Raw genomic sequence first — 27,987 nt, 5'->3', positions numbered from 1 at the left:
CCTATCGTGGCAGATAGAGAAAGACTAGAAGTAGATGTGGGTGGTTCATTTTATACAAGTGGGTGGGAAAAGATTCAGTGTGACAGGGACGTTTGAACAGATACCTGATAGAAGTGAGAGCCTGGATCACATAGCCATCTAGGGAAGGGTCTGGGTGGAAGGAACAGCAGAGGACAGAGGAGGGGCTGTGCATGGTTTTACAGCCATGTTCAAAGAACAGCAAGGAAGCCCACACAACCAAGAAAGGGAGCATGGTGGTGAAACCATGTAACTCCGATGGGGACTTGAACCTACAGTCTTAGAACTGAGATCACACACGTGGTCTCAGGACTTAATGAGGCTCAGGTTCTTGATGTCCCATTGCAGAAAGAATTTAGTGAGAAACAAAGTGATAGGAAAGAAGTGGATTTATTTAAAGAGAAATTCACTCTACAGACAGAGTGCAGTCCAGCTTAGAAGGTAAGGCTAGCCTCAAAATACAGCATGCTTAGTTTTCATGGGCAGGGTAATTTCATAGGCTCATGAGTTGGAGGCTTACTCCAACTATTTTGGGGGAAGGGGTGGGGATTTCCAGCAATCAGGCCACCACAGCCCCATTTGGTCTTTGATGGTTGGCCTCAGAACTACCGTGGTGCTTGCTGATGTGCTACAATGAGAGCACACTGAGGCTCAAGGTCTAGTGGAAGTTGACTTGTCCGCAACCTTGGACCTATTTGGTTCTAGTCAGTTTATGTCATATCCTTGGGCTGAGTCATTCTTTTAAAGTCTGTGCCCTATCCCCTCCCTTCTGTTTTAGTAGGAGATGAGGACAGAAGGAAGCAAGGATTCCAAGTGAGGAAGAGCTTTTAGACTATGATGAGAACCTTCTGTCTTAATTAGAACTTGATTCTGAATAAAGAGAAAGGCCCAATAACCTACACCCCTCTTCTCCACCAGGTTTTAAATAATTGATGAAATAAAGCAAAGGATTTTTTTTTTAAATCTGATTCTTTTTCTTCCCCTTTCTAATGTATCCCAAGGAGCAAAACAGTATCTGGCGTCCCCGGTGGCTCAGATGATAAAGCATCTCCTACAATGCAGGAGACCCAGGTTCAATCCCTGGGTCAGAAAGATCTCTTGGAGAATGAAATGGCACCCCACTCCAGTATTCTTGCCTGGAAAATCCCATGGACGGAGAAGCCTGATAGGCTACAGTCCATGGGGTTGCAAAGGGTCGGACATGACTGAGTGACTTCACTTTTTAAACTTTTAAGGGTCTCAAAAAACATTTGATGAGTGAATAAAGGAAAAAAATCTATGTTTAGATAAAGACAGAAACCAACACATCAGCTTTATTACTGATAGAGGTACAGCTGTTAGATGCTGCCTTGGGTTAGTTGGCCAAGCTGACTTGCCAATATTGAATCCCAGAGTTAGGCAGAAAGAACCAGTGATCAGTACATCAAATGGGGAGGAAGCAACCTAAGGAAGAGACACGTGATGACAGAGCAGAGCAGAGCACCTGACCGGATCAAGTACCATGCCTGGTCTACCATTCCACTCTTAGCAGATAAGTCAATCTATCTTCCCAGGAGCTGAGTGTCTACCGATAGAAGCTAGGAATGTACTTAGTAATAGTTCTTCCTAATGGAAATCAGGAGAGGGAAAAAAGTAGATCCCTCTAATGACTGAGATAAATACACATTCAAGGATCTGGAACAGGGACAGACATTTTCTGATTTATATTTTTGAATGTTCCTTCTGTTTGCCACTCCAATCTGAAACAGGAGGGCAGGTGGAAGGGTTCAGCTCAGTTCAGTCAATCAGTGGTATCAGACTCTTTTCAACCCCATGAATTGCAGCACGCCAGGCCTCCCTGTCCATCACCAACTCCCGGAGTTCACTCAGACTCATGTCCATCGAGTCGGTGATGCCATCCAGCCATCCTCATCCTCTGACATCCCCTTCTCCTCCTGCCCCCAATCCCTCCCAGCATCAGAGTCTTTTCCAATGAGTCAACTCTTCGCATCAGGTGGCCAAAGTATTGGAGTTTCAGCTTTAGCATCAGTCCTTCCAAAGAACACCCAGGACTGATGTCCTTTAGAATGGACTGGTTGGATCTCTTTGCAGTCCAAGGGACTCTCAAGAGTCTTCTCCAACACCACAATTCAAAACCATCAGTTCTTCAGCAATCAGCTTTCTTCCAACTCTCACATCCATACATGACCACAGGAAAAACCATAGCCTTGACTAGACAGACCTTTGTTGGCAAAGTAATGCCTCTGCTTTTGAATATGCTATCTAGGTTGGTCATAACTTTCCTTCCAAAGACTAAGCGTCTTTTAATTTCATGGCTGCAGTCACCTTCTGCAGTGATTTTGGAGCCCCCAAAAAATAAAGTCTGACACTGTTTCCCCTGTTTCCCCATCTATTTCCCATGAAGTGATGGGAACGGATGCCATGATCTTCGTTTTCTGAATGTTGAGCTGTAAGCCAACTTTTTCACTCTCCTCTTTCACCTTCATCAAGAGGCTTTTTAGTTCCTCTTCACTTTCTGCCATAAAGGTGGTGTCATCTGCATATCTGAAGTTATTGATATTTCTCCTGGAAATCTTGATTCCAGCTTGTGCTTCTTCCAGCCCAGCGTTTCTCATCATGTACTCTGCATAGAAGTTAAATAAACAGGGTGACAATATACAGCCTTGACGAACTCCTTTTCCTATTTGGAACCAGTCCGTTGTTCCACGTCCAGTTCTAACTGTTGCTTCCTGACCTGCATATAGGTTTCTCAAGAAGCAGGTCAGGTGCTCTGGTATTCCCATCTCTTTCAGAATTTTCCACAGTTTATTGTGATCCACACAGTCAAAGGCTTTGGCATAGTCAATAAAGCAGAAATAGATGCTTTTCTGGAACTCTCTTGCTTTTTCCATGATCCAGTGGATGCTGGCAATTTGATCTCTGGTTCCTCTGCCTTTTCTAAAACCAGCTTGAACATCTGGAAGTTTATGGTTCACGTATTGCTGAAGCCTGGCTTGGAGAATTTTAAGCATTACTTTACTAGCGTGTGAGATGAATGCAATTGTGTGGTAGTTTGAGCCTTCTTTGGCAATGCCTTTCTTTGGGATTGGAATGAAAACTGACCTTTTCCAGTCCTGTGGCCACTGCTGAGTTTTCCAAATTTGCTGGCATTTTGAGTGCCCCACTTCCACAGCATCATCTTTCAGGATTTGAAATAGCTCCACTGGAATTCTATCACCTCCACTAGCTTTGTTCGTAGTGATGCTTTCTAAGGCCCACTTGACTTCACATTCCAGGATGTCTGGCTCTAGGTGAGTGATCACACCATCATGATTATCTTGGTTGTGAAGATCTTTTTTGTACAGTTCTTCTGTGTATTCTTGCCACCTCTTCTTGATATCTTCTGCTTCTGTTAGGTCCATACCATTTCTGTCCTTTATCGAGCCCATCTTTGCATGAAATGTTCCCTTGGTATCTCTGATTTTCTTGAAGAGATCTCTAGTCTTTCCCATTCTGTTGTTTTCCTCTATTTCTTTGCATTGATCGCTGAGGAAGGCTTTCTTATCTCTCCTTGCTATTCTTTGCAACTCTGCATTCAGATGCTTATATCTTTCCTTTTCTCCTCTGCTTTTCGCTTCTCTTCTTTTCACAGCTATTTGTAAGGCCTCCCCAGACAGCCTTTTTTGCTTTTTTGCACTTTTTTTTTTTTTTTTTTGCTTTTTTGCATTTCTTTTTCTTGGGGATGGTCTTGATGCCTGTCTCCTGTACAATGTCATTAAGCTCCATCCATAGTTCACCATGCACTCTGTCCATCAGATCTAGTCCCTTAAATCTATTTCTCACTTCCACTGTATAGTGATAAAGTATTTCATTTAGGTCATACCTAAATGGTCTAGTGGTTTTCTCCATTTTCTTCAATTTCAGTCTGAATTTGGCAATAAAGAGTTCATGATCCTAGCTACAGTCAGCTCCTGTTCTTTTTTTGCTGACTATATAGAGCTTCTCCATTTTGGCTGCAAAGAATATAATCAATCTGATTTCGGTGTCTACCATCTGGTGATGTCCATGTGTAGAGCCTTCTCTTGTGTTGTTGAAAGAGAGTGTTTGCTATGACCAGTACGTTCTCTTCGCAGGACTCTATTAACATTTGCCCTGCTTTATTCTGTACTCCAAGGCCAAATTTGCCTGTTACCCCAGGTGTTTCTTGACTTCCTACTTTTGCATTCCAGTCCCCTATAATGAAAAGGACACATACTTTGGGTGTTAGTTCTAAAAGGTCTTGTAGGTCTTCATAGAACTGTTCAACTTTAGCTTCTTCAGCATTACTGGTTGGGGCATAGACTTGGATTACTGTGATATTGAATGGTTTGCCTTGGAAACGAACAGAGATCATTCTGTCGTTTTTGAGATTGCATCCAAGTACTGCATTTTGGACTCTTTTGTTGACCATGATGGCTACTCCATTTCTTCTGAGGGATTCCTGCCCACAGTAGTAGATATAATGGTCATTTGAGTTAAATTTATCCATTCCAGTCCATTTTAGTTTGCTGCTTCCTAGAATGTTGACGTTCACTCTTGTCATCTCCTGTTTGACCACTTCCAATTTGCCTTGATTCATGGACTAACATTCCAGGTTCCTATGCAATATTTCTCTTTGCAGCATCAGACCTTGCTTCTATCACCAGTCACGTCCACAACTGGGTATCGTTTTTGCCATTGCTCCATCCCTTCATCCTTTCTGGAGTTATTTCTCCACTGATCTCCAGTAGCATATTGGGCATCTACCGACCTGGGCATTACTGACTCAATGGATGTGAGTCTGAGTGAACTCCGGGAGTTGGTGATGGACAGGGAGCCCTGGCGTGCTGCAATTCATGGGGTTGCAAAGAGTCGGACACGACTGAGTGACTGAACTGAACTGAACTGACCAACCTGGGAGTTCCTCTTTCAGTATCATATCATTTTGCTTTTTCATACTGTTCATGGGGTTCTCAAGGCAAGAATACTGAAGTGGTTTGCCATTCCCTTCTCCAGTGGACCACATTCTGTCAGACCTCTCCACCATGACCCGTCCATCTTGGGTGGCCCCACACGGCATGCCTTAGTTTCATTGAGTTAGACAAGGCTGTTGTCGGTGTGATTAGATTGACTAGGCAGAAGGGTACAACCTTTAAAAGAATGACATGGCCTGAGGACATGACATGAACTGATTAGAACCAAATAGGTCCAAGATATCAGACGGTTGACTTCCACTAGAACCTAAGCCTCAGTTCAGTTCAGTTCAGTCGCTCAGTCGTGTCTGACTCTTTGGGATCCCATGAACTGCATCACGCCAGGCCTCCCTGTCCATCACCAACTCCTGGAGTCCACCCAAACCCAAAACTGTAATTCCTAGGACCATCCTGGGGCCTTCTACGGTTTCTTCAATTATCTCTAGACTGTTGCAGATATTTCCACACAAGAGAATGACTTTTAAGCCACTTTAATTAATAGAGCAAACTTATATACACATCATATAGACTTTTTATGAAAAAGAAGGAAAAGGAATATTTTAAGTCAAATCACCAAGCGTGGTTGCAATCGCAAAATTTTTGGTAACTACTAACCCACAGAATAAAACCCTACATTTCTGAGCACTCTGAATCTTCTCACTTTGAACTACTGGCTGTATAAACCTCTGATTGCTACTGCCTACGTATGCTGAACAAAAGTGCATAGTATTTTCAGTAATTTCAATAATATACAGATGCATGTGTATGTATGATGAAGCAAAAACTGAAAAAATAAAACCCAAATTGCTAAGATTATAGGTAATTTTTAATTTTCCATTTATACTTGTACACATTCAAAGTTTTCTGAATTAATCAAGAGTTAGTTTTAGAAACAATTTCTATTTTGATTCTCATCCTTAGACTGGGCTTACTCAGCCATCTATCTATAATAGTGATTCCCTCCACCCCCATCCCACCCTACTTTCACACAAATGCATACACAGAATGCTTTACTCTTCTTCATAGCATATAGCACAGTTTGAAGTTATATTATTTGTTTCTTGTTCAATCCCATCAATAAAATTTAAGCTCTCTGAGACAAGGTCCTTGTCTGCCTTGTTTATTCTTCCAGTGCCTAGAATCAAGACTGGCCACGAGGAGGAGGTTCAATAAATTCTATTAATTCACACACACACACACACACACACACTTATTTTAAAGGTATTTGTCATCAGTTCAGTTCAGTTCAGTCACTCAAGTCATGCCCGACTCTTTGTGACCCCATGGACTGCAGCATACCAGGCCTCCCTTTCGATCACCAAATCCTGGAGTTTACCCAAGCTCACGTCCATTGAGTCGGTGATGCCATCCAATCATCTCATCCTCTGTCATCCCCTTCTCCTCCTGCCCCCAATCCCTCCCAGCATCAGGGTCTTTTCCAATGAGTCAGCTCTTCGCATCAGGTGGCCAAACTATTGGAGTTTCAGCCTCAGCATCAGTCCTTCCAGTGAGCACTCAAGACTGATCTTCTTTAGGATTGACTGGTTGGATCTCCTTGCAGTCCAAGGACTCTCAAGAGTCTTCTCCAATACCACAGTTCAAAAGCATCCATTCTTTGGTGCTCAGCTTTCTGTATAATCCAACTCTCACATCCATACATGACCACTGGAAAAACCATTGCCTTGACTAGACGGCCCTTTGTTGACAAAGTAATGTCTCTGCTTTTTAATATGCTGTCTAGGTTGGTCATAACTTTCCTTCCAAAGAGTAAGGGTCTTTTAATTTCATGGCTACAGACACCATCTTCAGTGATTTTGGAGTCCCCCAAGATAAAGTCAGCCAGTTTCCACTGTTTCCCCATCTATTTGCCATGAAGTGATGGGACTGGGTGTCGTGATCTTAGTTTTCTGAATGTTGAGCTTTATGCCAACTTTTTCACTCTCCTCGTTCACCTTCATCAAGATGCTCTTTGGTTCCTCTTCACTTTCTGCCATAAGGGTGGTGTCATCTGCATATCTGAGGTTATTGATATTTCTCCCGACAATCTTGATTCCAGCTTGTGCTTCTTCCAGCCCAGTGCTTCTCATGATGTACTCTGCATATAAGTTAAATAATCAGGGTGACAATATACAGCCTTGACGTATTCCTTTTCTATTTGGAACCAGTCTATTGTTCCATGCCCATGGTGATTCCAAAAAAATCTACACCACTTGTCAAAGTATGTGAAAAATGGAAGTGAAAGTGACAGCCACTCGGTTGTATCCAGCTCTTTGCCACCCCATGCACTATACAGACCATGGAATTCTCCAGGCCAGAATACTGGAGTATAACCTTTCCCTGTCGAAGGATACATTGACTCAAATTTTCTAAGGGGAAATTTTACCATATATTAAAGAATAAACTTAAGAAAAATCATGACTCTTGATCCAGAAACTCCACTTGTAGGGGTTAATAGAAGATTCATATATTTACAAAAGTGTCTTTGCACCATTCCTGTAATAGGATGAAACATAAGGAGGTTTGGTTAAATATATTATGAAAAAGTCATGGAATAATAAATCATTATAGCAATTAAATTGCTATAGAAAGAGATGTATTATATATTATTAAATTTTAAAAGTAGATAACAGACTAGCATATTCAACCTAATCCCTTATATATGGAAAAACTTCTGAGGACTCCAGAATACTAACTGTGGTTATTTCTAGGCTGTGAGATTATAGATGTCTCAGAGTTTCTTCTATATGCTTATCTACACATTTTTAAATGTCTACAATAAAATTTTGAAACAAAGTATTGCTTTATTTTCTTTCATTTTTCAATACTGTTGAAAAATTATTATAAGGAATTCAAAATGGATTTCCTAAGGGCTTGTACCTACAACATATCTCAAACTAGAAAAATGAAATTTTCAAGTGAATTAAAATCAGAAAAATGTCTGAATGTATTTTCTTTCTCAATTTTTGTTATCCAGTATTTATTTCAAGTGGAAAAACATTTCTCTCTGGGTTCCAAAAAGGATATTTGTAGAATCACCACCATCTGCCAACAGAAATTATAATTGCAAACAATAACTAGGCTGACGCTGAAAACCCTAGAGGGTAAATACTAAAGCCACAATTCACCATGATCCTTGAGCGCAGTCTGTGGAGGTTAGTGGAGATGGCCTCTGTCAAATTCAAGTCAAATAAATGGTAGCAGGCACATAGGGCTTCCCTGGTGGCTCAGATGGTAAAGAATCTGCCTGCAATGCAGGAGACCCGGGTTTGATCCCTGGGTTAGGAAGATCCCCTGGAGAAGGAAATAACTACCCACTGCAGTATTCTTGCCTGGAGAATCCTCATGGACAGAGGAGCCTGGTGGGCTGCCGTTCATGGGGTTGCAAAGAGTCGGACACGACTGAGGAAATGTCACAACAGTAAGCACGCTGCCTACGCTGAACCCACAGAACTAAGCCCCGAGAATCAGAGCGTGTGATGCAAAGTGCTTGCTGACCAGTGACTGTACTGATGTAGCCAAGACCATTCTCGCCAGGAAGGCTGTTTTGTGAGTGCTGGAAGGATGGTGTTTTAGAAGTGAAGAGTGGGTCTGTGGATAGTGTGTTACTTCTTTAATCTAAGCCAGGGGCTGCAAAAATGTGATTTGAAAGTTGACTCAGTACTGCAGGTATTTGAAACACTTAGCCGGCTTTAAAAAAAAAAGTTTGAAATCTTATTTAGCTGTTTTCAGGGATAGCACTTTGCAGCTAGCCCAACTCACGAGTTTAATTTATGGGCTCCTATAGGTATAGTTTTTGATCCTTATATCTGAGCTATTCTTGGATCCCTACTGGAAAGGCGACCAGCATTTGTCAAACAAAAAATCCAGAGAAACTGCTCTTTAATTGCCAATATGCAAGTGTCATGCTCTTACATTTTATTTATTTATTTTAGATGTTTTAGGACTTTAATGTCCTTCATATGTTCAACATAAAAAACTGACAATGGGTGAATAACAGGGGAAAAGAGTCTTCAGCAAAGATCTTCCCAAACTCACAGCATCACTGGCCAAACACCATAAAGAAATAGTCATGTGAACAAAGGAAAGAAGAGTTTAACAGAGATTTTTAGTTTAACAGCATAACTGAAAAACAAGGAAACAACCAACCAACCTTTCTTCTACCCACTGAGAGGAATGGAAAAGTGAACCAGGGAGCTTCCAACCCTTGTGAAGTAGCTTTAAAAAGGAAGGGGTAGGGGAGGAACACAGCCGTTGAAATCGTAACACTTCAATGGTTACGGATCCTATCAAATTCTCAAAGTCTGAACATACACCCACATGGACTGTATTATTAGAAAACATAAGTGCATGGAGATATAAACTATTTAGTGTTAAAAACAGACCTTGTTAGATAAACATACAGTATGTCACTTTCATCTCTTTATGAGAATAAGGAAAGATTTCCAGTTTGCCTTTTAGTCTGAACTCCTGAACACTCACCGCATGGATGGTGGTGACCTGAATTAATAGCTGCAGAACCCCAGGAGACCCCTTCACTGCTGTCATCTTGCAAAGGATCAAAATTCAGCACCCAGAGGACCCCACCCCACTCTCCATGCTGTTTGTTTCTAAAAATAATAACCTGCCAATTTGCATAATTAAAGCCACAGGCAGCTTTGAATATGAGATCTAAGCAGAAAGAGTAGCAGTAAAGACAGTATTAGTATGAGTTTTCAGAAAAAAGAGAGGGAAGATTTTTTTAAAGGCTTCCAGTTAAAGTCAGAATTAAGTCCCAACAGTTTGGCAGAGCTGCGGATGTGTCGCTGTTTTTCTCTAAAAAAGAAGAATCTACCATATCACTCGAGAAAATGCCATATTTGTTAATATTTTTGTAACCATTCCCAAGTGACTTTCAGCTTCGTTCATTGTTCAAGGGCAGAGTATATACTGGTCAGGATGCGCTCATAGCTGGTGCATCTCCAAAAAATTGGAGATTAAAATGCTCTTACATTTTAATAATGCTAACTTCCACAATTCTCAGGAAATAACTACTAGGTAGGACTTTGCTGGTGGCTCAGGCAGTAAAGAATCTGCCTGCAATGCAGGATACCAGGGTTCAGTCTCTGGGTCAGGAAGATTCCCTGGAGAAGAGAATGGCAACCCCCTCCAGTATTCTTGCCTAGAGAATTCCATGGACAGAGGAGCCTGGCGGGCTACAGTCCATGGGGTCACAAAGAGTCAGACACGACTAAGCGACTAACACTAGGATTTCCTCCCAGGCCTCTTTCTTAAAGCTTTGTCCTGCTCCTGTTTACCGGCCAGGGACAAAAACAAAGCTAAAAAAGTAGCAAGCCAGTGTAAAAGGAGGTGGGTCTAGGGGGTTGGGAATCAGGAGGAGACCAGGTTCTGCAGGACCCTAATTGCCAGGAGATGGAATTTTGTCTTTATCCTGAAGATAATCAGTGGTTTTTGATAAGGAGATAGAATAAAAATTTGAAAGCAGCCTCTAAATTTCAGAAATGGAATCCGTTCTTGAGAGTTGATTTCAAATAAGAATCTCCACACTTGGAGCACGAGGTCTGGCCTGTCAAGCAATTTCTGTCAGTTTCCAGATTAGTGACGGGTGCCTTGGCACCGGGGCTGCTGGGCTGGCAAGAAAGGAGCTCTCGTGTGTCATATCAGGGACCGCCACAGGCACCCGGGGCCACGTGACTTGTCACTTACAGGAGGACACAGCCCGAGACTGTTCCATCCGCCGGCTGCTGAGTCATCCTACTCTGGGAGCTATTTAAACAGAAGTCTCCAGGAGACACACAGTCAACACTGCACTCAGACAATGCCCAGACCTGCGGAAACCATGTCCAGCTTGGACTGCCCACGACACGTGCAAAAACGGTTTCCATCCTCTTCCCAATTTTAGCACTCTAGGGGGTTAAGACTTCTGCCTCCTTTCCTCCAAATGGGTCTCTTCAGCCAATAATCCAGGGGCCCCTTGGCCCCAGAGGCCACCAATTCCTGTTTCAAAGTTTCCTCACGGCCTTTCTAGTACAGTATTTCTGTCAAATCAGCAAACATGGGTTGAGCGCTGGTGATGGGTGAGGCACTGACCTCCAGGTAATGTTGTTGGTTAAAGGATAAATGAGACACGTTCCTTGCCTTTAGAGGCTAAGAGTCTAGTGGGAGAGACTCTTCCAGGCAACTACAATTTACAAAGTGACGGCTCCAAGACAGGTAAGTACAAGGTGATGTTTTGAACCTTAATTTGGGGTGGGGAGGATGTGTGTGCCTGCTCAGTCACTAAGTCGTGTTCTGACTCTTTGGGACCCCATGGACGGCAGCCTGCCAGGCTCCCCCGTCCATGGGAAGTGGTAACTACTCTTCTCTAAAAGCTGTCACCCTCAGTGTGTGGCCGTCTGGGAGGAACTGAAGGGATGTGGGAGGCATCAAAGGGATTTGGGAGGATGGGCGTTTCAGAAGGGCTTTGCAAATCAGACAGTACGCTTGCATTTCCACCTGTCTGCCAGCCGTCGCCCGGTTTGACCTGGCCCCGCCGGCTGCTCTGTCTGGCTGTGAGTTCTGTTGATGGTTCTTCTCCCTGCCCACTCTCTAGGTGCTCCCTCCAGCGTGTCAGATGAGGACTCTCTTCACATTTGGCTGTCATCTATCAGCCACGGCTGTCCTGGCCAGAAGCGCTGGATTTGGCTTTCAAGCCCGCTTCCTGGCTTGTCTATCTCCACCACTCCATTAAGGATACCATTTGATATCACATGTGCTGCGAGCGCTGTTGATGAGAGTACTAAAGTTGCTGGACCTGAGTGACGTCTTTGGGAAGGATGAGACAATGTGCCCATCTGGTTGTTGTGTCCAAATGCCGTACTTACCTTCCAACGGAAAGGTACAGTAAATAAAGGGAAAGGGCAGGACCTTATTTGAAACATTAGATATGAGCTAGGAGCTATCCGAGACGCTATGCAAAAGCTTTTTTTAGTTCTCACAGTAATAGTGTCTGTATATTAGAACCCTATTTTACAGTTTGAGGAAGCTATGGCCCAGAGAGGTTAAGGGATGTATCCAAGGTTACACAGCTCTACAATTTTTTTGTTGAGCATGAATCTGAACACAAGTCTATGTGACTTTGACTCTTATATTCTTTAACCTCCTGGAATAATTCACAGAAAGATCCGTGGAATATTAATACGGTAATAAGATTTCTGATTCCAGTCTGATGATCAGTCTTCTCCGAGTGATATAGGTACATGATGTATAGTACAAGTATCTGAATCTTTGCAACATGAAACCTGTCAGAACAACTCGGAGTAGAAGGAAGCAAGGAACACATAGTAAACTCTAATTCATCAGGTGAAAATATGGATCAATAAATTCCGTTTACAGAACTATTGAAGAACGAAAGACCCACGGGGAAAAAGATGAGGGGGGAAATCTGTTTTTACGACTTGTTGATATCTACTGCGTTTTTCCTTAAGCCCCAGAACAATTTACAGCATTGCCAGCAGCATTCAGTACATTCAGAACAGGATCACTTCACCCGCAGCTGAACGAGGGCCATGCTTGGGACAGCTCTGAGACGAGCCTTCCAGCAGACATGCCAGGGAGTAAGCCAGGGTCAGTGAGCGAAGAGAAGAGTAGGGCCATTTAAAGCAACACAGTTTATGTAAGTGTGATCTAATTGCTTCCACTGGAAATGGGTCAGATTTGAGTCAAGAGGACCATAGGCCTTAATGACCCCAGTGAAATCACATTATGGCTTTTCTTTCCATCTCCTCAGAGAATACAGCCCTCTGATGAAATCGAGATGCTTGGACTCATTATAATCTACCGGGTTTCCCACTCCCTTCTTGCTTTTTCTTAGTTGACTTGCTTTTTATCTTTTTCATTTCAGTTAAACCCATTAAACTCAACAGGATATATCAGACGACAGACAAGAATAAATGGACTATGGGGAATAGGGGAAAGTATGGGATAAAGAAATAGGTCTTTTTCTCCTGTCAGAGCCATGATTCAGTTCTGACTCAAAAGGAAGTGTGCCACCTACTGAATCACGGAAACCACTTCCTGTAGCTGTTTGGTTTATTCTGGAAGGGCAGCAGGCCAAGAACTACCCTGCCCTGACCCTGACTGACTCTCCGGAGCCAAGGCGTTCACAGCTTGAGGTGGTTTGGCCTCAGACTCTGAGAACATATTAAATGACAAGTGTTTCGTATCCTAGCAAGGAGTCTTCAGCAACATGAAAACGAGCATGGGCTATTTGCAAACCAAGTGTATCATTACTCAACCTCCATATCCTTACTGTTTCACAAGTTAAGTGCTCTGGATGACCACTCTCAGGATCTGAATGCAGACTGGTTCTGTGTTTCCTAAGGGCAACTTGGGCAGCCTGTAGCGTGGCATTTCCCCAGATGAAGTGGCAAGAGTACCCTTCCATCAGTGCAGCAACACTAGATTTGTACTCATTCATTCAATGTGTTCTGGAGCACGTGTTCAGGGCTACAGACCGTGCTGGGGTAGGAGTAGAGGATACAGGGGCAAACAAGACCTTCCAGCTCCTGACCTTATGACACTGACATTTTATGCTTTATGGAAATTATACTCTCCCTCTAGAGGCAGGGGCTGTGCTTTGTAAACCATGAAAAGGAACATCAACTAAAGGAAAACTGTATTCCTCTCTACCCACAGAACGTTTCTGACACCAAGATGTGTGGGTTTTTCCACACCAAGAAATTCTCCAGTTCTTGGCAAACACTGAGTATCCTACAGTTCAACTCAATTCTGTCTGGAGTTACAGTCCAGAACCCTCAGATTAAGGGCTCAGTCCCATAAGAGGAGCCCCAACTTCAGACACCAAGTACTAGTTGTCACCTGTATGTCTGACTAACTGGCTGTACGGAGCATTTCCATGATCCCCTCCTCAGGTTTGATAATTTGCCAGAATGGCTTACAGAACTCAGAAAGAACACTTACGCTTACTGGTTTATTATAAAGGGTACCACTCAGGAATAGCCAGATGGGAGAGTGACATGGGGCAAGGTTTGGGGATGGAGGGGTGAGCAATGGAGCTTCCATATCCTCTCTGGACACATCCCTTCCTTAGTACCCTGATTTGTTCACAACCTAGTAGCTTTCCACAGTTTAGGATATTTATGGAGATTCCATTATGTAGTTATGATTGACTAAATCATTGATGTATGGTGACTGAGTCCATTTCCAGTCCCTTGACCCTCTCTAGACGTCAGGGAATGGGGTTAAAAGTTCCAACCCTCTAATCATATGGTTGTATCCACTGGTAATCAGCCCCCACCCTGCAAGAGTTACCTGTGTCTCAACTCAAGTATGGTTGAAAGGAGCTTACTGTGAATCGCAAAAGATGTTCCTAGCACCACTATCACTTAGGAAACTCCAAGAGTTTTAAGTGCTCTGGGCCAGAAACTAGGCAGGAAAACCAAAATAAATATTTCTTCTTCTTTTTTGGGGGGGTCAGGGGGACTGTACCACGTGGCACTCAGAAACTTAGTTCCTCAACCAGGGATGGAACCCCTAACCCCTGCTGTAGAAACAAGAAATCTTAACCATTGGACTATAGGGAAGTTCCTATATTTCTTATTATATCACAACATCTAGCATTGGGCCTTGCATGAAGCAGGGCCCTCAATACTTGTTTGTTGAGAACATATTTGAAAGAAGGAAGAATGAATAAAAGAAAGAAGGAGGGGAGGAGGGGGAAAATCTATTACTTTTTGTTGTATTTGGAAGTAAAGATGAAAGCATTAATTTTTTTTTCTTCTATAATGAGAATTTCAAATAGACTACAGATTCCTGATCCACTATAGGTGGATCTGGAAAGTCTCCTGTGACTGAAGACACTTGTGGGCTCTTAACCAGGAAAGTTCTGGAATCAAGAAGGCCCATTCTGAGATCAGGTCAACACTGTAAGCCCTGAGAACCCCCTCCGAGACTGAAAGGCTCTTTGTTCTCCTCCTTGGAATGGGCCATAATCCCTAAAGACAGAGAATCTATTATTCCTGTGATGGTCCATGCCCAACAGGTGTATCAAAGAACGGTTGCAAATCTGTGTTACATTAAGCAAACAATTTACCCACTTCATAAAAGAGTTGTGAGAATTCAGTGCAATTATGTCTAGAATGGTGCCTGACCCACAGAAGGCTCCTCGTAAATAGAAGGCATCACAACTGCAACTTTTCTTACTATCATTGCCATCAATTTTCCCACGACTATTACTTGTGCTGTGTGCTCTAACGCTCAGTCGTGTCTGACTCTTTTGCACCCCCATGGACTGTAGCCTGCCAGGCTCCTCTGTCCATGGGATTTCCCAGGCCAGAATATTGGAGTGGGTTACCATTTCTCCTCCAGGGGCTCTTACTGACCTAGGGATCAAATCAGTGTCTCTTGCCTTTCCTGCATTGGCAGGTGGATTCTTTACCACTAAGCCACCTGGGAAGCCCACTACTATTACTTAGGTTGCCTGTATAAAGCCAACAATTTTTCCAAGTATGACCAGTAGTGTTCTGTTTAATCATAGAAGTCTATGGTTCAGAGTGTCTCATCTTTTCTAGACCCATATTCTTTTCTGAAAAATCTAAAAACCCAATATTGACCTCCCAGTTGAAAATCCTAGTCAAGAAGATGTTGTCTAGGTTACTTAGAATGCTTAATTTATGAGAGCAATATTTTTTCCCAAACATAAAGTTATATCACTGAATGTTTTTTTAAATGATATGTAACTCAAATATAAGTAGTGTTCAGAGATAAACAGGCATATTAAAAATTTTAAGAATTTATTTGAACAAGTGACATTCACTCAGTCATGTCCGACTCTTTGTTGACCCCATGTACTGCACAGTCCATGAAATTCTCCAGGCCAGAATAACGGAGTGGGTAGCCTTTGCCTTCTCCAGGGGATCTTCCCAACCCAGGAATCAAGCCAGGGTCTCCTGCATTGCAGGTGGATTCTTCACCAACTGAGCTACCAGGGAAGCCCTAAAGATGAGACTAAATGGAGCAGCATCAAACCAGAAGTGGTTAGGAGTACTCCGCCAATAAGGAGGCAGGGAAAGACTTCTACAGAAAAGAGGTGCAAGACAGCAAGGAAATTATTGGCTATAGATTAAGTTTTTGCATTATTTGAAAAAGCCTGGTTGGCTGTTTGTGACTGGGTGTCCTTAGGTTTTGATTTCTTAACCTTGAGGCATTTACAGGCTTATGTTTTTGTTTACTTACTAAGATGCTAAGGCATTAGAACCACCTCAGATTAATGGCCTCCTGATTTAATTAAGCAAGTTGTTTTGCCCCTGCCCCAAGGTCTACTTCCTACACAGTTAGCTCAGATGGTGAAGAATCTGGTTGCAATGCAGGTGACCTGGGTTCGATCTCTGGGTCGGGAAGATCCCTTGGAGAGGGGCATGACTACCCACTTCATTATTCTTGCCTGGAGAATCTCATGGACAGAGGAGCCTGGCAGACTACCATCCATGTGGTTGCAAAGAGTTGGACACAACTGATCAACTAATTAAAAAAAAAAAGAAAAGGACATTTTTTTTTTAAGAAGCAAAAGAGGAGAAGGAAAGATACAAGTGGGGATAAAAGACCCCCACCAAAAATACTGAAGAGCAATGAAAGTTTTATCAGAGTTTTCTTAAGGACTGCTGAGGCATTTGTACTGTACCTCACACCACAAAGATAACAAACGTCTTGTTGAAACCTTGACCATTTTCACTCAGGGTTTCTCTTTCTGTAGAAATCCCAACATCTCCCTTCATGCAGATTCTTCCTTACCTAGGTGACACTTTTCCTCCCCTGTTTCCTCCACAGCACCTCAGAGAGTGCCCCCCCCCCCCCCCCCGCTTTCACAAAGATCAATTTAACCTCTCTGCCCCCCTATCACGTCATCTGGGTCAACAAAGGTCAGGAAATTAGATCCTGGTTCGTTGTTCAGTCGCTCAGTCATGTCCGACTCTTTGCGGCCCCATGAACTGCAGCAAGCTTTCCCCAAATGAGACATTATAGTCGCCAACAATATTAAAGCAATTACAGCAAGCAAATAAATTACTTCACAAAAGAGTCTCAGAAGCCCAGCAACAATTTAAGCCCTCTTTTGCATGTACAGTTTTGATACTGGTTTTGTTCACTCACTGATGTATCCCAAGTGCCTATAAGAATAACTGGCATAAATATGTATTGAATAAATTAGTTTGAGACCTAACATTTCAAGTGAAACAAAATACCATTAGATTATCTTTTCTATTTTTTTCTCTTTAATAGTGTGTGTGAGACAAGTTGTCACACATGTATCCATAGGAAAGAATACAAGTTTCTGTCACTAATATTTTATTATGTCACTTTAGGTCAAATATTACAAAAGATTATATTGAACTTTTGACCAACCTATCTACTTTTTCCCATTGGAATATTGGCCCAACTAAGAAATAACATCAAGGAAAAATTATTTTTTGGCAGAAAAATGTCCTCTCTAAATTCTTATGTGTTTTGTTTTGATTTTTCCTTAGTGACTGGAGGTCAGTTTCAATCCACTAAAGCACAGATTCCAAATTTTCAATCTGGTTTTCTTGAGTACAGACCATGTGCCAAGAATGAGGCAATGACACAACATTACTACCAAGACAGACACATAGACCCCGAGTCCAAGGCATGTTCCAGTGACTTGTAAGCTTCTCCCTACTCAAGTTTACTCCCCAAATCACACTTTTTAGTTTCAAATGGATCTATTCTCCCTCTCTGTAGCCAATTCTTGTGAAATGTTTTGTCTAATGCACTGGTCAGGGTGTTCCAGACCCTAAAAGATATCATAATGGGGGACTTCCCTGGTGGGCCAGTGGTTAAGACTTTGTGCTTCAGATGCAAGGGGTGGAGGTTCAGTCCCTGGGTTGGGGAACTAAGACCCCACGTGCTGCCTGGAATGGCCAAAACCATAAAAATATTTAAAAAAGAGATAGACCATGTGTCCTCTATGGATCCTTTCTTGCTTCCTTTGAAAACTTGGATTTTAATATGCTTGTAAGTGAATCAGTGACTATAAGTGTAATTATCAAAGAAATAATACTTTTGTTTTAGCCCAGTAAAAAAAGGAGCTAAGTATTTTTGGCAACCCCCGAAGAATCCCATGTTATTACATATGTGATGTTGAAGAAAAGCAGTGCCCCAAAGGAACGGTGGCATGCCCGACAACCAAAGGGACAGACATCCACCACAGTAATATAAGCACCAGGCTTGGATGAGACCCATCTCTGCTATAAGACCGGGGACAATTCACTTAATATGAACCTTCACTTCTGTTATGACTCAAGTATTGCTATACTTATGCGCTTATTTTGTAACTCTACTTAGTAAAGTTAACTGTGTCTGTTTTTCCATGAGTCTTCAATACTCAGAATAATCTTTTCCTATTATAGCCACATTTTCTATCATTGAAAGAGATATTCACCTGGTTATTTTGGTTTCTCTAATCCTGCTGTTGAGAACACCTCCAAGGGAGCTTTCGGTCAGGAGCTGACTATGGCATTTAAGGTCACGTGCTCTTGGTAGAGAGGGAGAATTTGAAAGGAAACCAACATCAAACCACCTATAATATATATTTAAAAAAATTTGGACCTAGTTACTTCCCTGATAATGATATTTAATTCATATTTGGTATATCCTTAATACTGCAAGCTTTTTTCTTTTTTTAATGCATCACCTCATTTAATTCTTATAGTAATCCATTGAAATCAGGTATCAGGGTGTTTGGGGCTTCCCTGGTGGCTCACTGACAAAGAATCCAGCTGCCAATAAGGGAGACCCAGGTTCAATCCCTGGGTTGGAAATCCCCTGGAGAATGAAACAGCAACCCACTCCAGTATTCTTGCCTGGGAAATCCCATGGAAAGAGGAGCTTGGAGGGCTACAGTCCATGGCATCACAAAAGAGTTGGGCCTGACTTAGCAACTAAATAACAACAATCAGGGTGTTTGACTATAAGTGATAGGGAAAAAACAAAAAATGAACTTTGACTGACAAACAATAAGGGCATTTGTTGGCTCACGTGGCTGGTAGTCTAGAGAGAGGGTAGCTTCAGGTTTGGTTTATGGATCCAGTGGCTTTACGTCGTCACCAGATCCGAGGTTCTGTCTCTGTCCTGACATCCAGGGGTGGATCCCTCCAAACACCAATTCCCCTCTGTAGGATGGCCATCAACAGGAAATCTGCTTCCATATTTATATCTAGCGGAGGGGAGTGAGTGTCCCCACATGCAATGAAAAAAATGAAAAAACTGCCCTCTCCTCTTCACGATCTGCCCAACTTGTCAGCTGCTTAGCTCTGAAACAGAAAGTGTTGGGAATAACAGTCAGGGGAAGGAGGAATATTATGGCATAATTGACTCAGCTTCCTGAATCTATCCTGGTCAACCTGGATGAATTAGAATATATTCCTGGAGCTGGGGCAGTTTTCTGAACCACGCTGCCTATTACACAGTGAAAGAGGAATGGAGCAAATCTGGGGTGGGGGGCAGGGCAACTACAACGTGCATTACAGGTAAAATACTGCTGTTTCCTAATTTACAGATGAGAAAACAGGCATAGAAGAGGAAAGAGAAGCAATGCCCAAGATCATAATTGAATCTTAAAAGTCTATCTCTACCGTAACAAATTATCTTTCATGTATATTTCTTGGAAGATTATGATATATAGGAAGAATTAAGGGAAAAACAGGGCTTCCCAGGTGGCACTAGTGTTAAAGAACCTGCGTGCTAATGCATGAGATGTAAGAGACGTAAGTTTGACCCCTGGGTTGGGAAGATTCCTCTGGAGGAGGGCATGGCAACCCACTCCAGTAGTCTTGCCTGGAGAATCCCATGGACAAAGGAGCCTGGTGGGCTACAGTCCATAGTGTTGACAGAGTCGGACACGACTGAAGCCACTTAGCACACATGCAAGGGAAAGCCCAAAGCACTAGGCGTCAAAAGATGAGATTACAGTATTTCCCCTGCCCAATTACTTGCTGTATAACTTCTGTGAAAATGAGAATTATAAAACCTCCTTACTGAAGTAGGAGCAAATATTCAAATAGAAACCTTTCAGAAGAGTGGCATTACTTGGGAACTTGTTTGAAGCACAAATCCTCTGCCCTACCCCAGAACCACTTAATCAGAAGTTCTGAGGCTGGAGTCCAGCGATAAATACTTCATTAATAACAAGCCCTCCAGGTGATTTTGATGGTTGCTAAAATTTGAGAACTGCTGGTCACACACCTTGCTTGGTGCCTAAGTTTTATTTGTTGTTAACTGTTCTAAAGACATTGAGTATATTGACTTCTATCTCTAAGAGTTTACAATTTAGGGAAAGACAGAGTTCTTTATCAGGTTCTTTAATATAGGACTGTACTGTTTGATAAATGCTCCAATACAGGTGTAATTTGCTTTGAAAGCTTATAAAGGGTTGAATCTATTTCTAACAAGATGAATCGCAAAAGGCTTTATAGAACAGGCAAAAAACAGATAGGGGAGCATAGCTAGGAACTAAAAGCAGCAGGGATATTTAAATTTTCAGTGGTTACAACAAAGTTATATCTAAAAAGTTAAAATACAGTTGACCCTTGAACGATGTGACGGTTGGCAATGCTGGCCCTCTGCACAAAAATTCGAGTATAACTTACACCTATGCCCCTAGAAACTAGGCCCCACGTCCTCAGATTCAACCAGCCCAGAACTGTCTAGTAGTATAGTATTTACTATTGGAAAAATTTACATATAAGTGATTCCTCACATTTCAAACCTGTGCTGTTCAAGGGTCGACTGTGTAACAATACGAACTAATATATTAGAGGCTTCACATATATAGAAATAAAAACCTATCGGAAGTCAGAAGATGAGGATTTTAGTCCTGAGGTTATTACACTTACCAGCTGGCCCTTAACATTGTTACTTAGTTGCTAAGTCATGTCTGACTCTTTGTGGCCCCATGGGCTATATACCCATCCAAGTTCCTCCATCCATGGGATTTCCCAGGCAAGAATACTGGAGTGGGTTGCCATTCCCTTCTCCAGGGGATCTTCCCAACTCAGTCATTGAACCCACATCTCCTGCATTAGCAGGCAGATTCTTTATCACTGAGCCACCAGGGAAGCCTGGCTGTCAATGTGCTGTTTCATAAAATAGAAAAGAGGTTGGACCCCCACCCCTATCCCGTTCTTAACCGGGAAGTTAAAGTAGAGATAGGGCATGTGTAGATTTAAAGATTCCACAAGGAAGTGTAGACACACTCTGGTTAAGAAGCCCCAGACTCAGTGGTCTCTAATTGGTGACCATGTAAAGAATTCTTAAAGAAAAACTAAATATATTAAGAAAGAAGCATGTAAATATCATTAAAAATCTATAAGCCAGATTCTTCTTTTTGTGGTTGTTGTTCCTTAACATCTCTGTAAGTCCTTAGGACCTAAACACTCAATCGATCAAAGGGATACATCTGTATTATGTACAACTAAAGAGTCTCCTTCCCTGCATGGATCACAAAGTCCTTGGCAACCACTTCCATACCAGACTAGTGAGAATTGTTGTTTTCATTTTCCAGATGGATAAACAGAGGATAAAAGCCTTGTTATGTGTCACACATTTCAGTCACCAAATGAAACACAATGGATGTCAGTCTTCTCGTCCCTTCAACAATAAAGAGCTTTTAAGCTTTTGCAGTCAACAAGAACTTCTGGAAAGATTACACTGGCTGGAAAGTCATATATATGGATGATATCCCCAAATAGGAGAAAAATGAAATTAAAGCTGAGTGTCTAAGCTCACTGACTCTCAGCAGGAAAGACAGAAGAAGGGCAAAGTTTTAGCAAAGAAAGGTTTGAAAGAAAATAAATATAGCTGATTATCAAGTGCTGTTTTTACTCAGTAAAACAAGGGCAAAATTACTCTTCTTTAAGTAGTAATTCTTATCTCTTGATTGAGTCACTCATCCATTCAGTAAATACCTGTTGATTGCCTTTTATGTACCAAGTACTCATCTCTGTATTAGAAATGCAACAATGACCAAAAGCAGATACTAATAATGTATAATGCAGTACGTACTAATACTATATTAATGAATAGTAATAGCTTGCTGAATAAAATGTTGCAACCCAGTATGAACTAACATTCTCTCTGGGGGCTTCCCAGGTGGGCACAATGGTAAAGAATCTGCCTGCCAATGCAAGAGACGTGGGTTCAATCCCTGAATTGCACAGGTGCCCTAGGGGAGGAAATGGCAACCCACTCCAGTATTCTTGTCTGGAAAATTTCATGGACAAAGGAGCCTGGCACACTACAGTTCATGGGGTCACAAGGAACTGGAGATGACTGAGTGGCTGAACACATACACACTCACCCAACTCTTCTAACTGTACTTCTTTATTTCCTACTCAAATACTGGAAGAGATGTGTAAAACAAAAGAAAAGCTGCCTGGATATTGTTTAAACACAAAACAACAGTGTTCTTTCAACTGTGCTTGAGATGGAATAAAACACAAGCACATCTGACATTAACTTTCAATGGCAAATTCATTCTATATATGTTTTTTAAGAGTAAATGCTTTGGGGGCTTTAAAAAACATCTCTTCATCTTTTCAAATGTCAATTTACTCACACTGATGATGCTCTCAGAGGTTAGCAAATCTTTTGAGATAGAAAGTAGGAATAAAGTGATGCAATATTTCTGAGTGTCATGTGATTTCACAATTCCTTTTTCCGTGTGTTTGGATTTCCAAAAAGGAACATGTCAACAAGCTCATGAACTGAAGCTTACAATGACAGAAACAAAACCGTAGAGTTTCCAATATATGAATATAGGTAATCATGTTCTTTGATGGGATGCTGGCTGGCATTAATGTTTGATCTCCTAAGAAACATTAATTTTTCTCTGACAAATTTGCTAGCTTGCTTCATCTGAACACATGAACTGTAAACAATGCCTAATAAGAAAACTTTCTGTTTTCTCCAAGGTCAAAGTTGAAGCAAGTAGAGAGAATTGTTTTTCTTCAGTTCAGTTCAGTCACTCAGTCGTGTCTGATTCTTTGCGACCCCATGTATCGCAGCACACCAGGCCTCCCTGTTCATCACCAACTCCCGGAGTTCACTCAAACTCGTGTCTATCGTGTCGGTGATGCCATCCAGCCATCTCATCCTCTGTCGTCCCCTTCTCCTCCTGCCCCCAATCCCTCCCAGCATCAGAATCTTTTCCAATGAGTCAACTCTTTGCATGAGGTGGCAGAAGTATTTGAGTTTCAGCTTTAGCATCATTCCTTCCACAGAACACCTAGGACAGATCTCCTTTAGAATGGACTGGTTGGATCTCCTTGCAGTCCAAGGGACTCTCAAGAGTCTTCTCCAACACCACAGTTCAAAAGCATCAATTCTTCGGCCTTATTTGACATTATTCATTATTCTTGTAGTCAGTATTCTCATAAAGATTTCAAACCTCTTACTGTTAGCACAAAAATGCAGTAAATTTCCAGAGCTAAAATGTAAACTGATGAAATTGGAAATGTATAAAAAGATGGTTATTAACATCTTCCATTCCCAGATATAAAGTGTGAACTTTGTGCTCTCATTGTTAAGACAAAGTCAATGTAACTGTAAACAAGAAAACATATTCTTGTTGCCTCATATTCTACTACTCTAAGCACCTATGAGAATTTTTTCTGGTACTTAAGCCATTAACCTACTTATGCTTTCAAAGTTTCTGTGTGTTTTTTTCAATATTTGTTGAGCATTTCTGGTATGATATAGATGGCTCAGAGGAGCCTGGCACGCTCCAGTCCACGGGGTGGCAAAGAGTTAGACGTGACTGAGTGACTCTCTCTCATAGATGGCCCAGTGATAATAGAGAAATGAGGAAGAAAGAAAAAAAATTAAAGTTTTGCAATGGCATTAAGAATAGCAGCAATAAAACATAATTGCTTGGAAATCACAGCCTTGGAGGCAGGTTGGTTAAATAAAATGCGTCATATTTGGTTTGGAGTCAAGAGATGATTGGAATTTGTCTCTATTGAACATTTATTTGGCAAAATTTAGCCAAAGTTTCATGACTCAATATTCAAAATAAAGCGAAAAGAACGTGAAGATGTGAATTAATTTTTAAAAGTAAAATTGTCAATTAAATATAAAGTGGCACAAAAAGATTATATGGAAATGAAATGCAAATTAAGTGTTTTATTGCCAGATTCAGAAGCAAGGCTTTGAGAAACTGTCATTATTATAATTGCAGAATTCTTCACTGCATATTCTTTCAATATTTTTAGATGTTCTCATCTTTACTACACCACATTGTGCTAATGGGTACCACAACCTGTTGGTTTAGTTTATTCACATCACGGTCCACTTTCCCAAGGAGATTAAGAATTATCCTCCCATACGGTTGTGACCTGATCACAGCAGTTTAAGTCCCGTGCATTTAACACTTCTGCATAAAAAGAAACACCACCATACTAGAATTGCGATGATGATACAATGAATCACATCAGTAGCAAGTTACATGAAGTTTTAAACTTGTTAGAGCAGATATGGTAGTAAAAATAAAATTTCACCTCCCCTAAAACTCTTCTAGTCCCCAAGGCCATGACTTTAAAATAAATGCTGCATGAATTCCTTCCACATCTTGCTAGTGTAAAGAGTATTAATACACCTCGCAAAATGTGTAACTCATTAGCAGGTAGTAAGTCAAGCAAAGGAAGCACTCTGGCTGGATGAGTGATTGGTCAGCAAGGCCTGAATCATGGGAGGTTGGTCTCTGGTATATCCTCTTGGTCAAGAAAGTGGGAGGCAGTGGTCCAGTGAGCCAGGAATTGCCTGGCAGCATCAACATCCTGGCTATTGCTCAGAGTAGGTTGCATTTTTTGGCTTTTGCTCTTGAACCAAAAGTTCAAGTATGAAAAGCAGGACTGAAGCCTCTTCTCAGCTAGAGCCAGGATACCCCCAGTTCAGCCAGAAGTTAGTTTAAGGGTGGAGTGGCCCAGCATTCCAGGAGTGGCACATGTCAGCCGGAGGTGTGCCAGGGCTGTGTCCCAACTGCAGAGCTGGGCTTGCCACACATCCTTCACTTGGTTAAAATACTGAATTTCTGGGCAACTGGGCAGAGATGCTGTTGATTCAGAGTCAAGATGCACGCTGAGTCTATGTCTCACCCTTGGGAGGCATGTATGAGAGAAGAGTCAGGCTGTAGCCTGTAGATTTCAGCCCACCTCTCCATCATGTACCTGAAAGCTGCTCCTGGACCCTTTTGTTTTCTCATTCTTCAGAGTAAAGCACTCATGTTCCCCGCCTTGCTCCTTTTGTAAAACCAAAGGCTTCTACAACAGTGGTTCCTGGAGCTGACTCTGCAGCTGAAGGAAGGAAACACCTCTCCACCACTCCTTCTGGCATGACTTGTTCCCTTTCAATGCTGGCATTGATGTTCTTGTTCATAAAATGTAAATATATATATATATATATATTTTAAAACTACAATGTAGACTGTACTTGCTATGCTAAGTCGCTTCAGTCGTGTCCGACTCTGTGTGACCCCATAGACGGCAGCCCATCAGGCTCCCCCATCCCTGGGATTCTCCAGGCAAGAACACTGGAGTGGGTTGCCATTTCCTTCTCCAATGCATGACAGTGAAAAGTGAAAGTGAAGTTGCTCAGTCATGTCCAACCCTCAGCGACCCCATGGACTGCAGTCTACCAGGCTCCTCTGTCCATGGGATTTTCCAGGCAAGAGTACTGGAGTGGGGTGCCATTGCCTTCTCCAGGAAAAAAATCAGAATAGCATAGAGTTGTATAAATCGAAGGTAGAAGTCCATATTATTACCCTCTGTACCCACCCCACCCCCGCCTTGGTGCTTTTCTGGAGAAAATGTGTGTGTGTGTGTGTGTGTGTGTGTGTGTGTGTGTGCATGCATGTGCTAAGTCGCTTCAGTCGGGTCCAACTCTTTGCGACCCTATGGACCATATCCAGCCAGGCTCCTTTGTCCATGGGATTCTCCAGGGAAGAATATTAGAGTGGGTTGCCATGCCCTCCTCCAGGGGTCTTCCTGAACCAGGGATCAAATCCACCTCTCTCGTGTCTCTTGCATTGGCAGGTGAGTTCCTTACCACTAGCACCACCTAGGAAGCCCAAATATATATACACACACACATTTACACGTCTCTATGAGTTTGTGCTTTTGGGGGGTTTATTTTTACAAAAAGGGGCTCTCAGTGTTCTCTTCATCTGCCCCAGGTTCTGGGGCAGCAGGTGGAGGAGATGCTGGGGCAGTGTGCCTCCCTCCTCTCCTTCTCGGCTCGCCCCTGCATGATTCTGTGACCTCATGACAGAGGAGAGCCCTCTGGTGTGGCATCCAGGATGCATCATGCAGCGGAGGCGTGGCCTCTGGCACAAAGAGCATCTGGTTTTCAAAGACGAGTCATGAAGCCAAGAGTCGGGTACTTGGGTTTCAGGGCCCAGCTTAGGCCAGCACCAGACTGACTTTAACCAGCCAGGAGGGGCCATGCTAATGAATTCATGATATGTGATTCAGCTGAAAATATCAACGATATGAATGCAATGAAATTGGAATGAACCTTCCCAGTGGCTAAAATTTTATGGCTCACTTTTGCACAGCTCTTAGCACAAAAGGCAATTAGAATATATGTGCAAAGTGGCAGCCTGATTAGTTCACAGGCACAGACACACACACACAAATATAGTGCTTTTCACACATCTTAATTGCTTTTCTGCTAAGGAAAGAGAAACTGCAAATCATGAAACTGTGGCATCCTTCATTTTATTAGCAGGTAATATATCCTGAAGACTATTGAAAAATGACAAAAAGATACACATTTACAGGGCAAGTTGAGGTTAAGACACTGCTGATGTTAAGACACTTAACCTAGAAGACAATTATAAAGTATGACTGTTCACACACACAATATACATATTTCTGTACAGAAATTTTATGAGTTACTATTAGAGATAATGTTTAAGGTTCTTATTTTTTGCATTTCTCTTGCTTTCCCACATCAACCTGTAGGTTAGGGGGAAAATATTGCCTCAGAAAGATCAAAGATAGAAAAAAAAAGAGAAGAGTACCAAAGTAAATTACTCAGTAGCTTTGCTGAATGCTCAGATAGAAAGAATTATCTTGAAAGCCCATATTTACAAAAGAATAAAGGATGTTTTAAGTTCCATAAGACTTGGAGCCCGAGGGAGCCAGAGCCCCAGGGAGCTTCAGTGTAAGGCAGGAAGTGGATAAAATGGCTAGTGTCCTTATCATTAAGATAGGAGATACACGCTTCTCCAGCTTGAAGTGGTGAGAAATTCAAAGGGAGACCTGGTTAGCACCTGAGTCCCTGAGAGGGCGCAGTAGAAGCCCCATAAAGACTTAGGAAGACTAGAGATGGAAAATGTGGGAAATCTTGCCTGTTTGTTGAGTATGCCCAGAGGAAGCTCCAGACATTTCAGAGAAATGTCATGTCCAGCAGGACAACAGAGCATAGTGGATGAGAGAGGATCTGAGCAGTCAGAACGGAGGGGAGTCTCATCCCACACAGGGCACGAGGGGACCCACCAGACTCCCCAGTTCTCAAGAGTACAGGGGTGGCTGACAATAGCCAGGGGGCCCAAAGGAGCCTGGGTTCTGATGAAGAGGATATAGAATTCTGGTCATGACACCTGCAGTACATGGATTGTGAGCATCAGCAGTGGAGACTGGAGGGACAGAGCAGATTGGGTTCTATGCCCACCAAGGCTGCAGGGACGGAGGACGATGGAAGACCAAGGACCACATTCTTACCAGATGTCAAGGTGATATACATGCTTTACTCTCCTCTTTTCAATATCTCACCTCCAGAAAAGGAGAGGGGAAAGAGAGAAAGAGTAATCCTGAGTTAAGTGAGAATTACTCAAAAGAAAATGAGTTTTGAACTACCAAAATGCAGTTTTTCACTGGCAGTGGAAGTAGGGCTAGGCTAAGATTAGTAATAGAGAAACAAAACTGCATGC

The 27,987-nt window shown here is 42.2% G+C and overlaps 1 protein-coding gene and 1 long non-coding RNA gene across 30 annotated transcripts in view; one reads left to right on the top strand and one right to left on the bottom strand.

Moving 5' to 3' along the window:
• LOC147369959 (uncharacterized) overlaps positions 1 to 27,987 on the bottom strand; it is a 650,726-nt gene that overhangs the window by 535,357 nt on the left and 87,382 nt on the right. Inside the window, exon 4 of one of the 27 annotated variants that reach the window (XR_015168222.1) lies at positions 19,176 to 19,312. The exons of the other annotated variants lie outside the window; for them this stretch is intronic. The gene's annotated coding sequence lies outside the window, so the exon portion shown is untranslated. Of the gene's footprint in view, positions 1 to 19,175; positions 19,313 to 27,987 lie in introns of those variants that run through there. 27 annotated transcript variants of the gene reach the window in all.
• Positions 1 to 27,987, top strand: part of LOC147369960 (uncharacterized) — a 34,067-nt gene that overhangs the window by 5,613 nt on the left and 467 nt on the right. The window contains exons 1-2 of one of the 3 annotated variants that reach the window (XR_015168231.1): positions 441 to 11,198; positions 11,578 to 27,789. This is a non-coding gene — a long non-coding RNA (uncharacterized LOC147369960). Of the gene's footprint in view, positions 1 to 440; positions 11,199 to 11,577; positions 27,790 to 27,987 lie in introns of those variants that run through there. The other 2 variants (XR_015168230.1, XR_015168232.1) reach the window with 2 other exon arrangements.

The sequence above is a fragment of the Bos grunniens genome, chromosome 7, assembly GCF_055505025.1.
Source record: "Bos grunniens cultivar Pamir isolate PY7600 chromosome 7, Bosgru_T2T1.0, whole genome shotgun sequence".
NCBI classification, from domain to species: domain Eukaryota; kingdom Metazoa; phylum Chordata; class Mammalia; order Artiodactyla; family Bovidae; genus Bos; species Bos grunniens.
This window is presented reverse-complemented; position numbering and strand designations above follow the sequence as displayed.